The sequence below is a fragment of the Arvicola amphibius genome, chromosome 11 (assembly GCF_903992535.2).
Source record: "Arvicola amphibius chromosome 11, mArvAmp1.2, whole genome shotgun sequence".
NCBI classification, from domain to species: domain Eukaryota; kingdom Metazoa; phylum Chordata; class Mammalia; order Rodentia; family Cricetidae; genus Arvicola; species Arvicola amphibius.
In genome coordinates, this window is record NC_052057.2 from 84,163,552 (window position 1) to 84,179,072 (window position 15,521).

Sequence of the window (15,521 nt, forward strand, 5' to 3'; positions counted from 1 at the left end):
AGTATAAAAAAAATTTCCCTTCCTTTTGAAAGATAATAGCTAAATATTGTTTCGAGGACTGTATAATTAGTGATTGAAAGAATAAAGGGAGAGAGAGAGGTATACGAGGAAGGAAGGCTCAGGGAAAAGTGTAAATGACATCCTCTTTATTCTGTATTGTAAGTAGAATTTGTTCATCTCATGGTCCCTTCAGTAACATCTTTAAAGAGATAGCTAAAACATATTGTTCATTAACCATTTATCTAAACTCCAGACCTGAGAACAAAAGAGAATAGGAAGAAAGAAAAAGAATCCTATCATTGCTTTCTTCCTCTTCCTCCTCCACAGTTCTCCGCCCTCCTCCCCCACAGCATCTGGCCTGCAGCTCCAGCTTGGGTTTGGTAATCTGCCCTTTGTGAGTTAAGAACATTTCTTGGCAGTTTCTCCTTACCCCTGGGGTGCATGATCCATTGACCTGTGCGACACTGAGTCAGAACTGCTCCCATCTCACCTCGATTTCTACCATTGCCAGTAAATACCAACACTCCGGAGGCAAGTGAGACTGTAGGACAGCGGCAGGTGCTGCATCTGCCGGGAGGGACCGGAGTTAAGAAGTGTAGATGACTCAGTGACAGTTCGATTGATTTTCCCCCCTTTTTGGGGGGTGAGGATATGATGCAGAAGAAATGCCTCAGCAGCTAGTGCCTCATGGCAACGAGATTTACACTGTGCTGTTATTTTTAGCTGGGTTCATGAAGTGTGAGGCTATATTACTAATAATGCTACATTGTTCATTTATAGATCACTGTTTGGGGACCCAGTTGCTGCCACCTGATTAAATGTGCATGCCAGTGCTTGCAGTGATTTCCTAATTTAGTTTGTACTTTCCAAATTGATTTGGAAAAAAAAAAACAAACAAACAAACAAAAAAAAAAAGCACTGTTCTTGTCTTATGCCTTCAAAGCAGTGAAGCTTCCTTTATTTCTAACCCTGTGACTCAGCATAGGCTAGTCGTCAAAGATTAAATAATGTTTTTTTATTGTTCCTGTTTTGTTCTTATCTTTAAAGTGACTAGAATATTACTCTGTAGTATTATTGACTACTTATAAACATGAATTTACGTGGTCACATTTGTCCATGGATTGGAACTGCACTAGCTATTACATGATGAAAAAATGATGTGTGCTCTTTCAAAACTTGCTAGCTACATATACAAAAATGTCCCTCACAGCATTCTCCCCAGACACAATTCAGCTTGCCCAAGAAGTTTTTGTGTTTAGCCAATTATAAAATCAATACATTAATTTCATAAACCTTTTAAAGGAATAACATTTTCTAAAGAGCAGTATTTTTCTTAAATTGGTGAATGAATATAATCTTCCATTGGCTTCTCTTATACTTCATGAGTCTTGTTCCTGCAGATGATCAAAAAATTGCTATTAACTCACCAATATTACTGCCTTCAGTCACACTTCTCTGATATTGTAAAGTGGTAAAGATATTTGAAAAAAGAAAACAGTTTGTTTGAAGAAAAGTGTTATTATTTTATATATGCTCCAAAGGGATATTTAAAAATTCACTCAAAATTCTATTGTGGTGAATTTTTATTTACAGCCAACAAACATTTATAAATATAAATGCTAGATTGATGAGCTTTTACCACACTGCAAAATATAAAAGATTCAAAATGCTCACCATTAAATTCTGTTGACTGGAGTTGAAGAAACACCACATACATAGAAGATTGAAAGCAAAACTAATATGTGGTACAAGCTAGAAACAAAAAGTTTAACACAACAGTATTCCGGGAATTCTACATATAATACATAGACAGTTCTAGGGATTATCTCTTAACGGCTTCATTTTAAACAGAAGTAAGCTAGGTTAAGAATGTATCATTCAATTGCTTAAGAAATGAAAGCAATGTGGGATGAGGCTGATCTGCAAACCCATGTGTTACTGAGGCAGATGGCAGACTGCAGGATTTTCTTAGAGTCAGAGTGGCATGAATCTTTTGAGAGGACAACATGTTCAGTCTGAAAAATCTGGCGTTACTTCAATGGACTGACAGTTGAGATAGGTGTAGTGATATTTCATTTATATTTTAATAAGTAAATCTTGCCAGAAGATCAGAGATTAAAATAGCCTCACTGGTCAGTCTTATATTTGGCACCCAACATTTGGGGTATGAAATGTAGCATGATTAATAAAAACACAGATTGGGGTTTTCTCTTAAGATCAGAAAAGCAAAAGAATCTTCTACTTCAGTCTGAATGGATGATCCTGCCTCCAGGAATCTCAGAACGAGACTACATGTGAGAGATGTTTCCTCCCATCTTATATTCCTCTCTAGGGCTGCTATTAAGGGTGTGCATGAGTACTGCTTGGTTTCTATGGCAAACTAGTGTGCCTTCTTGAATAAAGGTGTGTGCCACCACTACCAGGTATGTAAGGCTGAACAATGGGGCTCTGATCTTTGCTTGCTGATATTCAGGCAAATTTTATTTATTAAAAGACTAATAGAATATCACTACATTTCCCCTTTTTGTCTAAAATAAAAAAGAGAAGGCTATAACTAATATAAAAATCTGTATCAAGCAGGCTTGATGCAGGAGCAGGAGCTGAGAGCTTACATATTATCCACAGATAGGCAGGGGCAATTTCTTACCCAGTGTCTTATTTTTGCCAAAAGAAAGTAAACTTTATGTGAAGTTTCATCAATGTCCATTAACTTCTCTGAAGTAGATTGGTGCTACAAGGAGTAGATGTGTCTCATTGTCATAATAAAAGAATAACCTAGGTAATTAAAACATCTGTAGATCTTTGAAGTGTTCAAAGATGACCTGTTTATGTAAACTATACCTTTGTTTGACCTTAAAATCATACCTAAAGTGATTATAAGTTTGATTACTAACCTGCATTTCCTTATTATGCTAACAGTTGTTAATAACAACTTTCAAAGACTAGAAATTTGCATTATATTTTTTAATGAACTGATGTGTACAACACCTTAAACATGATTAGAAACATATGTACAGTATGTTTTCACAAAATTAATTTCAAATTTGTATCAATATACAAAATATGTATACAATGTACGTAAGTCCAATCAAGTGTAAAACATTAAATACTAGTAATTGCTTTCTAAAAGTAGATTCAATTGTCTACCTCTTTATCTCATCGTATCTATATCCTTCCTTTTTTCATTTCAGAGTAGATTCAGTAATCTACCCTTTCATTCTATCAGATAATAATTCTGAAGACAAAAAAAACCCAACATTGTTAAACAATCCAGAGAAATAACTGCTCATACAGAGAAATGTATTATTGTTAACTGGAACAACCTCAAGAAACATGTAATTAGATGGGGTGAGAGATGACAGAGTGATTGGGAGATAGGTAGATTGTGACTGGTAAATAGCTGGATGATAAAAACTTATAAATATAAATTGATGCCTACACAATGAACTCATTGGATATCACAAAGCATACCATATCACACTATTGTGGAAAAAAAAAGTACTTTGCTAATCTGAAAATGTGTCCATCTTATAGTACTGGATATAAGGCCAGGCAGCATGGCACATGCCTTTAATCCCAACACTTGGGAGGCAGAGGCAGGCAGATCTCTGTGAGTTTGCAGCCAGTCTGAGCAAAAAAGCAAATTCCAAGACAGCTAGGACTCAGAAAATAATAATAATAATAATGATGATGATAATAATAATAATAATAATAATAATAAATACACTGGAATAGATGTATATGATGATGCCTAAAATTCCAGCACTCAGGACACCAAGCTCCTGCAGTTTGAGAACCAGTTTAGCTCCATAGTGAGAATTGTGAGAAAATACAGGTGCTAGGTGACAGTGATGATGATGAAGAAAGCTCTGAAATCTACACCTTCAGTGAATCTTCTGTATCTACTTCTCTACTCACTAATGACTGCTTGTGCATGTTCATTCTTCACCTAAATACTATATATAACCATATAGTTTATGGATAAAGCACAGTTGGCTTAACCTTTCTTTCCTTTTGCACTGAAATATTAAAATGAGTATCATCCACCTGTATACATGCCCATTTCCATGTTTAAGATGAATGTGTTAATTTGAATTGCTAGATGACATGTCTTTTCAAATTCTTTGATAGAAAGTTTCTACCATTTTACATTATTCTTCTGCCAAGAAATTATTGTTGAACACTATTACCAGTGCTTTGCTCTCTCACTTAGTTATTAAAGAAACCTACCTTCTGCTCACTTTAATACCACATAATGAATATCCCCATAGCCTATTGCCTTTCATATATTCATTTCATATTTATGACATCCAATTAATAAGTCTGATTAATTGTGAAATGCAGCCTCCCTCAGCAACTGTTCACTGTTTACCTTGTTTTCTTTTACTCAGATATTCCTTCAGTTATTAATATATTCAGAAAAACATGTGACCACCTACTGTGTGTTGTCATTTTTCATATATGAAGGACATAATGTTTACACTGCTCTTTTAATCTGTTTTATTGTAATGGTTATGAAATAATCATCCAAGAAACCATCAAGGTTTTTAATTTCCATTTTTCTTACCCTACTTTTTCATCCTTCTTCCTAGATTGTATCTGTATGTGTATTTTATAATTTTTGAGCTTAGAGTATTTCTGCTTAATATCATAATTTGACCATTACCATCTACTTAATTTTTTATTCCTAGCCTTAACGCTTTTTTAATTTGAAAATAGATTTTTAACACTATAGATTCTGATTGTTGTTTTCCCTTCTCTAACTTCTCCCAGATCTCCTCTACTTACTCATCCAGATTGATACTCCTTCCTTCTTCCTTCATTTCTTCCTTTATTTCTTCCTTCCTTTCTTCCTTCCTTTCTTCCTTATCTTTTATTCTTTCTTTCATTAGGCTACAATCAAGTATATAATAGTAACAATAGTAACAATTGTTTGGGTGGAAGTTCTGCCTCAGTTCCCCCTCCTCCCTCTTCAAACCTCACCCCTAAGAAAGCCCACCAAGGGGTGGGTCCTCCCCATGAGATGCTCAAGACCACACCTACAAGGAATTTAAAATATAGTCTCTAGACCTGCTAAATGATTTCTCTCCCAAGCCCCAGACCACCTGGAGTGACTTTGCTCAGATTAAACCCTGTTTTATTAATTGAACTTGATTTGGATTACTGCATTGGCAGACAGGCTTAATATTGGGGTTTGAAAACCTTTCAATTATAATAATAATAATGTATAAATGAAACAAACATAATGTGCGAAACAATCCCACACCAACTGTCAGGAAAGGAGTCTAATTATTGGAGCAAGAGTAGGAACCAAGCCGCTGGAACCAAGCACCGGAACCAAGAGAGCTGGCCGAGGCTTGCCACTCTTTTTTAAAGAGAAATAGACCACGCCCCAGTGGGCTCATATTTCAGAGGCTATTGGCTGAAGGAGCCAAAGGGGCTCCCGCAGCACAAACAAGACAGAATAGGTCAAAACAAACAGAAAAATAACTAAATAAAGTGCTCAAGTAATATGCATGGATACAGAAACATGAATTCAGACACATAAATATCTCATAAAAACACAAAACTGAAAGTTACAATTTATACACAAAGAACAGGCTAACAAAGAGAAAACCTCAAACAAAGCATTATAAGAAAAACACTATGACTGAATTTATTTTTGTATTATCACGTACTTATGGGCGTGGGACCTAATGAAAAGGGTGGTTTGCATACATAGTGAAACTCTGCTGTAGGGAATTTATCATTTGTAACTTGTTATCAACTGGAGATAACTTCTGGGTTAAGGATGTGGGCATGGGTCTACTTCCCTTTCCAGCTCTGGGATTCTATCAGGTACAGATCTGGGCAGGCCCTGTGCCTACTGCAATAGTTTCTGTGAATTCACATGTACATCTATCCTGTCGTGTTAAGAAGGCCTTGCTTCCTTAGTATTCCTTATCCCATCTGGGTCTTATACTCTTTCTTCCTCCTCTTTATACAGGGTTCTCTGAGACTTGAATGGAGGAAGTAGATGGAGACATCTCACTTAAGATTGAGTGTTCCAAGGTCTTTCATTTTTTGCATACTGTCCAATTGTGATTCTCTACTTTAGTTCCCATCTGTAAGATAGGAAGCTTCTCTGATGATGGCTGAGTGAGATATTGATCTATGAATATAGTAAAATTTCATTAGAAGTCATTTTATTAATATGGTACTTTAGTAGAGCATTAGTATTTTGTTTTCTTTGGTCAACTGAGCAGTGTTGGGGATAGGTTCTATCTTACAGAGTGGGCCTTAACTCCCCTCAGATTCAAATATTGGTTGGTTATCCCCTTAACTTTCATACCCCTGTTGCACTATAATGACTTTCAGGCATGTTACAATTATAAATCAAAGTTTTCATAGCTGGCTTGGTGGTTCTCTTTCAAATTTGGTAGTGGGCAGAGTATCTTCCAGTACTGTGAACATTAGTAAGTAGGGGTAAAGGCTTTATATAGGTGCCAGTTTAACTTCTGCATGTTTATTGAATTATGTAGGTATTGTCTTCAGCAGTAGGCCCTTACCATAAGTTTATTGAGAGCAACCAATAGCCTTGGTAGTTTAGGGGTACCCATGGGGTCTCTTTGACCAGTAACTCACTTACACGTAACTTATTCAAAACTCCACTTGGTGTTAAGAGATGTCCAGTGAGGACTCCATCTCTCCTCTTATTTGGTGTCATTAGGCTCTGATGTGGGAGGTGATGCATGCTATGAATATGTATTACTGCCACTGGTTAATAAAGAAGCTGCTTTCAGCCAATGGCTTAACAAAATATACCCAGGCTAAAAGAGACAGAGAAAGTAGGCAGAGTTAGTAAGAAGCCATGTAAGCCCTGGTGGTGGTTGCGTGCTCCTTTAATCCCATCAATCTTGAGGCAGAGGCATGTGGATCTCTATAAATTTGAGCCCAGCCTGGTCTACAAGAGCTAGTTCCAGGCCAGGCTCCAAAGCTACAGAGAAACCCTGTCTCAAAAAACAAAAACAAAAACAAACAAAAAAAGAAGCCATGTAGCCACCACCAGGAACAGACACCTCCACTGGAGACTGCTAGAATTTTGCCGGTAGGCCACTACCTGGTGGTGATGCACAGATTAATGAAGAAGGGTTAGTTTAGGATGTAAAGGCAAGCTAGAAATCTGCTTAAGCTATTGGCCAAACAGTATTGCAATTAATACAGATTTTTGAGTGATTATTTCATGGTCTGGGCAGCCGGGATAGAACAAGCAGCCTCCCCCAATAAAGACAGATTGTGTGTGTGTGTGTGTGTGTGTGTGTGTATTTTGTTGTGTTAGTTTTCATAGAACCCATCAAATGGCCCTATTCTAACTGTCCCTCCCCATATTCTCTTGCTTGTTTCCCTCTTCCCTTCCCTTCCCTGTTTGATTTTCCAAAACTAATCTCTACAATCCAAGCATAACTGTCTATTCTGTTTCCCATTGCTGGAGTGACCCAAACTTCTCCCCTAGTCCCTTACTCTATACCTAACCTTTGTGGTTATATGGATTATAGTCTGCTTACTGAAAATGTGAAAACTAACATCTATATATAAACAAATACTCACCATATTTGTATTTTTGTGTCTGAATTTCACTCAGAATGAAATTTCTAGTTTCATTCATTTATCTGTGAACATCATAATTTCATTGTTTTTAATAGCTGAGTAATATTCCACTGTGTAAATGTGTTGCATGTTTTTTTATCCATTCTTCTGTTGAGGGACACCTATTTTTTTCCAGTTTCTGCACATTATAAGTAGAGCAGGAATTAACATGGTTAAGTCCCTCTGTACTAGAATATACAGTGTTTTGGGCATATAGTCAAGAATGGCATAGTTGGACTTTGAGAAGAATTTATTCCCAGCTTTCTGAGGAACTGCTACACTGATTTCCACAGTAGCTTTACAAGTTTTCACTCCTATCAGCAGTGGATGAACATTCCCCTTACTCTGCACCCTTCCCTGTGTGAACTGTTATTTGTTTAATTGATTTTTTTGTCATTCTGTCTAGTGTAAAATAAAACCTCAAATTTGATTTGCATTTCCCTGATGACTAAGGATGTCAAACATTTCTTTAAATGTTTCTCTGCCATTTGTGCTTCCTCTTTTAGAATACTCTGTTTGTATCTGTACTCATTTTTTAATTGGGTTATTTGTGTTTTTAATGTCCAAGATTTTATTTTTTATATATTTAGATATTATCCCTCTATCAGATCTATAGTTGCTAAAAATCCTATGATAATAATAAAAATATAAGTACTAGTTATATAAAATAGAATGAAATGAATCAGTTTTAAATTTTCTGATTTTTTCATTTTTTGTTCAAACTGAAATATAATAGAATATGTAGATAGAAATTTTAGAATATGGACCTTGTAATCTTGGTGATAATCTGAGTCAACATTTAAAGATAAATGTTTATAAATTTCCAGAAATGGAATAATCTAGTACTAAGAATGACATTCATATTTTTAATGTATATTTTGTTGACATATTTGATACATCTTTGAATCCACTGTTATATTTTTATGTTACACAGTTAACACCTGGCTTCTATGGAACTGACTCTCAAATTTGCCTGGCTAAGGGCAATGTGTTCTTGTTGTCCTTCCATTGGGAATTAGCTTAAAACAGAAAAGGAATTCAAGTCTACAGAGCTAAGCCAGATGATTGGACACAAAGCACATGAGGCAGCAATGTTTTTTTAAAAAATGATCCTATGAAGAAAATTATGCCAGAATGCTTCAGCTAATGACTTCCTGGGAGTGTATATCTTTACACAATGTTAAAACATGACAAACTATATTTGTAACTAAGAAGGAGAAACCAACTTAAATTCTACAAATTCTTAAAACACCAATCCATCCAGTTTAGAACCATTGCCAGCTGAGCTTTCTACATTACTAGGCCTAACTAAGCTCTGAACGTCTTTTGGTAGACAGTCCTGCTCCTGACTCAAAGACTTTGGAAATACTGTATACATCTTTTGGTACTGCCTCACAGTGTATGTTCAGTCTTGGAGAAAATGGTTCTTACTGAGACAATGAAGAACTTTTCTATAGTAGTGACATATCACCTTGACCATCTGTGTAGGTTCACTTTAGGGTCCTGGGGAACACTCTTTGGTGAAAAAGGTACTGCTCTAGGTATCACAGGAGAAAGTGGAAAACTTCTGACAAGTACCCAGTTGTCATCACGAAGGAGTGGGAATTTGGATCAGTGCACACTCTTATAGTAAATGATTAATGTGCATTTTTCTGATCATGACAGATTCCAAAGGAAGAACAGATTACCACCCATAAAGCTAAGCAGCATCCGTGTGGATTACTGGAAGAACTCAAAAGTCTTTGCAGAAACACTGCTTCTCCAATGTTTCTCAAAACCCAGCTATTCTAAGGAAACCAGGGTCAATACAAATGAAATAAATGGAGGCTTAGATAAAATATGTCAGAAAATTTGCTGAAAGGTTATTTTAAGGTGGCCTGTTAAAAACAATAATGGGCCATTAAGCTGTCTTGTTAAAGGCATTAAAATTATAGGCACAATGTATGAGTCACATGGACTGAATTTTCCTCTTTAAACAGAAAAACTGCAATATTGAATTTCTAGTAAAAGCAAAATGTTAGTGTTTCTGTGTAAGTTATTATAAATATCGTACTTGAATCATAGGCACAGCAGTGAACAGTATATTTAACTTCTCCAGAAACATGAAATCAAAATAATACACATTAAAATTAACTTTATGATGAAAGGTTTAATATGATTTTTTTTCCTTTAAAATCTGTATGTTTTTAAATTTTGACCTATTTTTATAGACAGGCATATAAGTCTCCTTGTCAAAAGCATTAATAATACATTGAATTTTTAGAAACAGTTTTGCATACTTTGGATGATAAAGATATTAGAGAATTTAGGAGATACAAGATGAATGAGGAAGGGGTACCTTCCTGTTTAAATGTTTAACAAGAGACCAGTGATTGATGAGCAAGTATGAGCGAGACTTCATCTGCTTTCTTCACTGCTGAGTCTCCAACACAAACCCCAAAACCAATCAAGATGTATTACAGAAGCTGATGTTAAAGGTGATCAGTATTATTGAGTTGAAAGGAAGATGAATAATAAACTAATAAAGCTATTTTTTGATTGTTTATGGCTTGGTATACCATATCTATTACCTCCATCGATTTATTTACTTTTTCAATAATTGTCATGAAATCATGATTTAATTTAAAATGAACTGTTGATATTAAATTAAAAAATACTTTTAAGAAATATGGAAGTATTTGCTGTGAATATTAATTGTTTGCCTTTTAAAATATTTGGCTATATACTATTTTTAATTTTTGATTATTGAGGGTATGGCATCAACAAAACAGAGGTGATGTATTGTAGATATTTTCCATTTAAAAATGTCCTTTTGTGACACTGAGCTCAAGTTATCTACTACTTTGCTGTGACAATTTTTCATTTTTAAATGGTTTGAACTGTTCTAATTAAATACAGGAGAACTTATGGCTTATATTGTTTTTGCCATCAAATATCACCCTTTTGATTATTTTCTGAATGTTTTTTATTGTCATATTAGTTAAACATTAAATTTATTGGAAAAATATTTTCTATCTAGCAGTGCTAGGGCATTTAGAAAGGGGCTGTCTCCTGAGACAGGTGCTGAAGGCTGCCTTCTCGGAGGGCTGCTATACTGTGCATGCTTTGGGGCGCTGGAACACACATTCATTTCTTGCCTGGAGTTACTATATGACGAGTAATAGCCGAAGCCTCACAAATGAGCTACAGATGCTTTGAATACAGAAACCTTGGAGAGTAGTGGTCAGAACTGGATGTTGAAGAGGAAACACACAGGAACCTCCAAGTGGACATGTGCACCCCGGAAACCACAGAGAGACTGGGCACAGCCCTGTGGACTTTCCTGATTTAATCCCATTGACTGGATGACTTAAGGAGACATTTGGCACTTCCGGTTTCTGTTCTTTGGGCTGACGGATGAAATCACTCGTGGCTTTGTTTTGTGGCATACACTTTCAGGAACTCCTGGTATTCCTCCTCTTCTGTGCCTGCCGTAGACAGGTCTTCAAATGCAGACAAGCAATGTGCTGTGTGTCTGGTCTTCTCGTGGTGACGATTGTTTCATCCAGTGTTGATGCTGGGAGTCAGAGAGCAGAACTGCTATCCAGTGCTACCTAAAAATGCAAACAAAACAAGCAAACAAAAAAGATCCCATTTTCCTGGTGGGGGTTAAGATTATTCAAAAGTCCCTGGGAGTAATTAAGTTCCATAACTTCTTATTCTGAACACACAAAGGCCATAAGGAAACCCATTTGTTAGTTTCTAGAACCTTTTTTTTTGTTGTTGTTGTTGTTGTTCAGCACAAAAGGGAGGAGAAAACTGGAGGATAGGGAATCCAGTGGGGCAGGAGGTGAAGAGAGCTAAATTTCTGTCAAGACAACAAGGGAAGTACAAAGAATGCCATTTCTCTTTCATGTGCTTTGATCATTTTTCCTGTTTCACCCTTAACGAATGCTTTCTCAAAACTAAAAATAAAGCACTTCTTTCTAAGAAGCTCTGTTTGTCCTCCTGGGGAATTCTCAACAAGCACGTGCTTACCTATGAGCAAGGTTGTGCTTTCTAACATACAGTTCAAGTTTAAATGCATGTATATGTATATATATATATATATATGTGTGTGTGTGTGTGTGTGTGTGTGTGTGTATGTGTGTGTGTGCGTGTGTATATGTATACACATATATATGTATGTATGTATATATCTTGGAAGAGATATATGTATGTACATATATGTATGTATATATACATACATACGTATATATGTATGTATGTATATATCTTGGAAGAGACAGATTACAAGACAAAGAGGGAAAGAAGTCCAGCAGACAGCTAACTAGCACATGTTAGTTTCTCTAAACTGTTTTGTGGAAATTGAGAACCACTGACCAGGGGCATTGATCAGAAGCAGTACCAAGGGATTATGGTGATAGGTTAAACTCACACACAGCACAAGGATCAAGGAGAGAAAGAGAGCAAGACTTTTACAGTCCTCCACTCCCAAGCCCAAGCAGTAGTTCTTGCCAGGACGCAGAGAGAAAAAGTCACTTAGTAAGAGGGAGACGGACATTTCATGGCAACAGACAAGAGGTAGCATGTATGTATGCTGGGCAGCAACTCCATCCTGCGTAGTGTGGGAAGAAAGCCTTATTCTAGCTGAAAATAACAAAATAATATTATCACAGATGCTTTGATCCCACCAGACTGAAGCATCTTCAGAGAGGCCACACATGTATGTCTCATGAAGCCTGCACACACACTACCAGGTGCTATGTGCAGTTTTGAGGGCTAGCTAATGTGTTATTATTTACCGACAGGACCTCTGTCATGGGGAAAAGAGGGTAATTTGTACATGGTCAGTGGGTGCACATTGCACACCAGCTCTCTCCACCTGACTGATTTAAATAATCACATTAATAAATACAAGATCTTCGCAGGTACAAGTCACCTTTTCTCCCACACTGATGGCTTTGATTACTTTGACAGATTAAGATATGCTAATGATACAAATTAGGAGCACAGAGAATTAAAAGGGTATTTCACTCCTATTCCAGGCTGTCAATTTCCTATAGTGCTACCAACTTACAGATAGGTGATTAAAATTGTTTCATTTAGGAATTTTGAATATTTTAAAAATTGAATGGCTTTCTGGAGGAGGAGAAAAAAAAGAAAGCAAAATCTGTGCTGAGCTAATTAGACGTCCTATCTAACTGAACAATAGGCCAGGATTGTTCTGTAACTGGGGAGAACTCACTGCCTTAACACAGGGTCTCACGGTTTTCACTTATATCTTCGCTCAGTGTGTTGCTCTAATTCCCTGAATTTAATATGATTCCTTTGACTATGAGTTTATAAAGGGTCCTGGCCATTTTTTAAGGTCATTTCTATTACAATTATTTCAAAATCAGAATTCTACATCTGTAGTTAGGTCTTTAAAAACCAAACACATTGAGATATATGAATAATTAACCATGTGTATGGTGGAGACTCATGGATGGAAAAGTAGCTCTGTATTTTTAAAAAAATGGGTGCAAATTGAGATAATAAATATAAATTATGGACTAGTTTATGATATATACTATAATGATACAGTGTTTCTGCAAAAAAAAAAAATCAAATATATCTCTGGTTTGGTGAATTTTCCTCCATAGCCTATCCTCTAAGGAAGAAATAGATTAGGGTTAGCCCTGTGTCCTAGTCATTACCATGTACTTACATATGCAGATGGAGATGTATGAAACTCATTATGTAAATGGACAAATAAAGAGACGGAAGAAGATTATGCTAATCAAATCATTGAAATTTAGTTGTTGAAAGGCTTTAGTAAAATTGGGCATCTTCATCTTCTTTGATGGTCACCTTGGTCTTTAGGTACACTTGGAAATTATGCAAAGAGTTTATGAGAAAGTAAAATCTACACAAATGATCATTCAGGCTGATCAGAATTTGGATGTCAATGGATAATATACAACTTACATATGATAATGTAATATAATAAATGTTTAGCATATTAAAGCATTATAGAAACCAGTCAGTATGATCTAAGCCAGGTGAATGAAGATGAAAGAGCTCCATATATTAGGACAAGTTTTGAAGCTCACTCTCCACTATTAGCGTAGATATATTTCTTCAGTCATCTGTAGACAGGGAGTGGAGAACTCAATGGCCTTCAGTCTCTTCAAAGTATAAACTCTAACACAGGTCATTTAGCTTCCTGATTTGGAGAAAGGTAACGTTTGCTTCTGTTTTCCTACCGCAGTTGGAATAGTGTTCACATGGATAGAGAAAAGAAAGAGAATGGACTGATGACGCTCAGCCAAAATGCAATTTCTCCCTTTCAGTTATGGTTTATAATTTTATATAGTTATTGGAAAACTAGGTCAGTTAACAGTAATAAATAGTATTGAGTCCCAATGATATCCTGGAAAAGGTATAATAAAACTAAAACTAAAATTTCCTTCCTTAGATGAACAAAAGCTACAGGTAAATTTTGTATTTAAAATTTTGTATTTAATTTTTGAATGAATATGCTAAAAGTTATTAAGCTATTACATTATAGTAGTGTGACATACTGATACTTTTGTTATTTTTTAGTACATAACCAACAGGGTGTGTGCATGTGTGTGTGCGTGTGTGAGAGAGAGATCTCAGTCTTTCTTAGAGCAGAAAGAAATGTTGATGGGTTGAACATCTTCTTGAACCTCCAAACCCACCACGCACACACTCTTTTCCATTTGCCCTGTTAGACGGAGCTCCCTGGAGCATATAAACAGACTGGAGAAAGACTGTCAAAAACAGAGAAGGGAAAATGAGATCAGACTTTGTACTTCCCTGTTTTTCTAAGAGTTGCCTTACTCAGATTGGGCTTCTTCTAAGAGTACAAGTAGAGAGACGGAAAACGCTCTCACGTCCTTGCACTTCCACCAACTTCCACCACATTCCATGTACGGTAACTTTAGGATCACTGTCGTGATCATGTGTCTTGACTTGAGTGTTCCGTTTCCAGTCAAGTTCTTAGAAGTTAAGAAACTAAGTCTTGACCTTTTCTAAAGCTATTGGTTGTGTCTGAGTGTTGTGTTCATTTGTTTGTTTGGTTGTTTTTTTTTTCAATTTATTGAGAAATAGGACATCAGTTCATAGATCTGAACTTCCTTTCTTTTCAAGAAAGAACACTTTTCAATAGTCTGTCTGATTGGCAATGCCTTCATTGGTCATCGTGGGAACTTACTGTAAAGAGGTTGGTGGAAAGAGTAAGCTACCACATCTCAAATACCCACCTTCACCTGCAGCGCTTCTAGAAAGCATCCCAAAGTACCAGAATGAAAAATAGTAATCCACCTGAGTTTTGTACTTTGTCACTTCAGTGATCTTCCATAGGTGACCTAATAGTCTAAATTTAGATTTTCTCCACTATCAAAGAAAACTATACTCTCAGTATTTTTTAGAAATATTTATAAAGCATTAAAAATAAAGTATATGTATGTAATTATGATTTTTTTAAGTTTTGAAGGTCAATATGTATTGTCACAAAGAAAATAAGTAACTACCAAAAACTTGTAACTTTTAGGAAAGCTACCCCACATCAGTAATTAATACTGCCATCTTACCCTAGTGTGGATGTGGATGATTACACCTAGTAGAAGCACAATTCAGAGCAGATTTCCAACATAGAAATGAACCAATGACCATTCTGTTAGGGAAAAAATGAAATTTGCTAAATCTCCAGAATTAAAATGCCTCTTAAAATAATCCCCAATTCATACCATTCCAGAAACTAAGATTTTATACATTTTGTTTCGGCTACCTAGGTATACAAAATCATGTTACAGATACTATTTAAGTAACAAAACTATCCCTTAAAGTTTTCATTTTGCCAGTGACATTTGCTTGTCTTAGACAGATTTTGAATGACCTCTAATGAA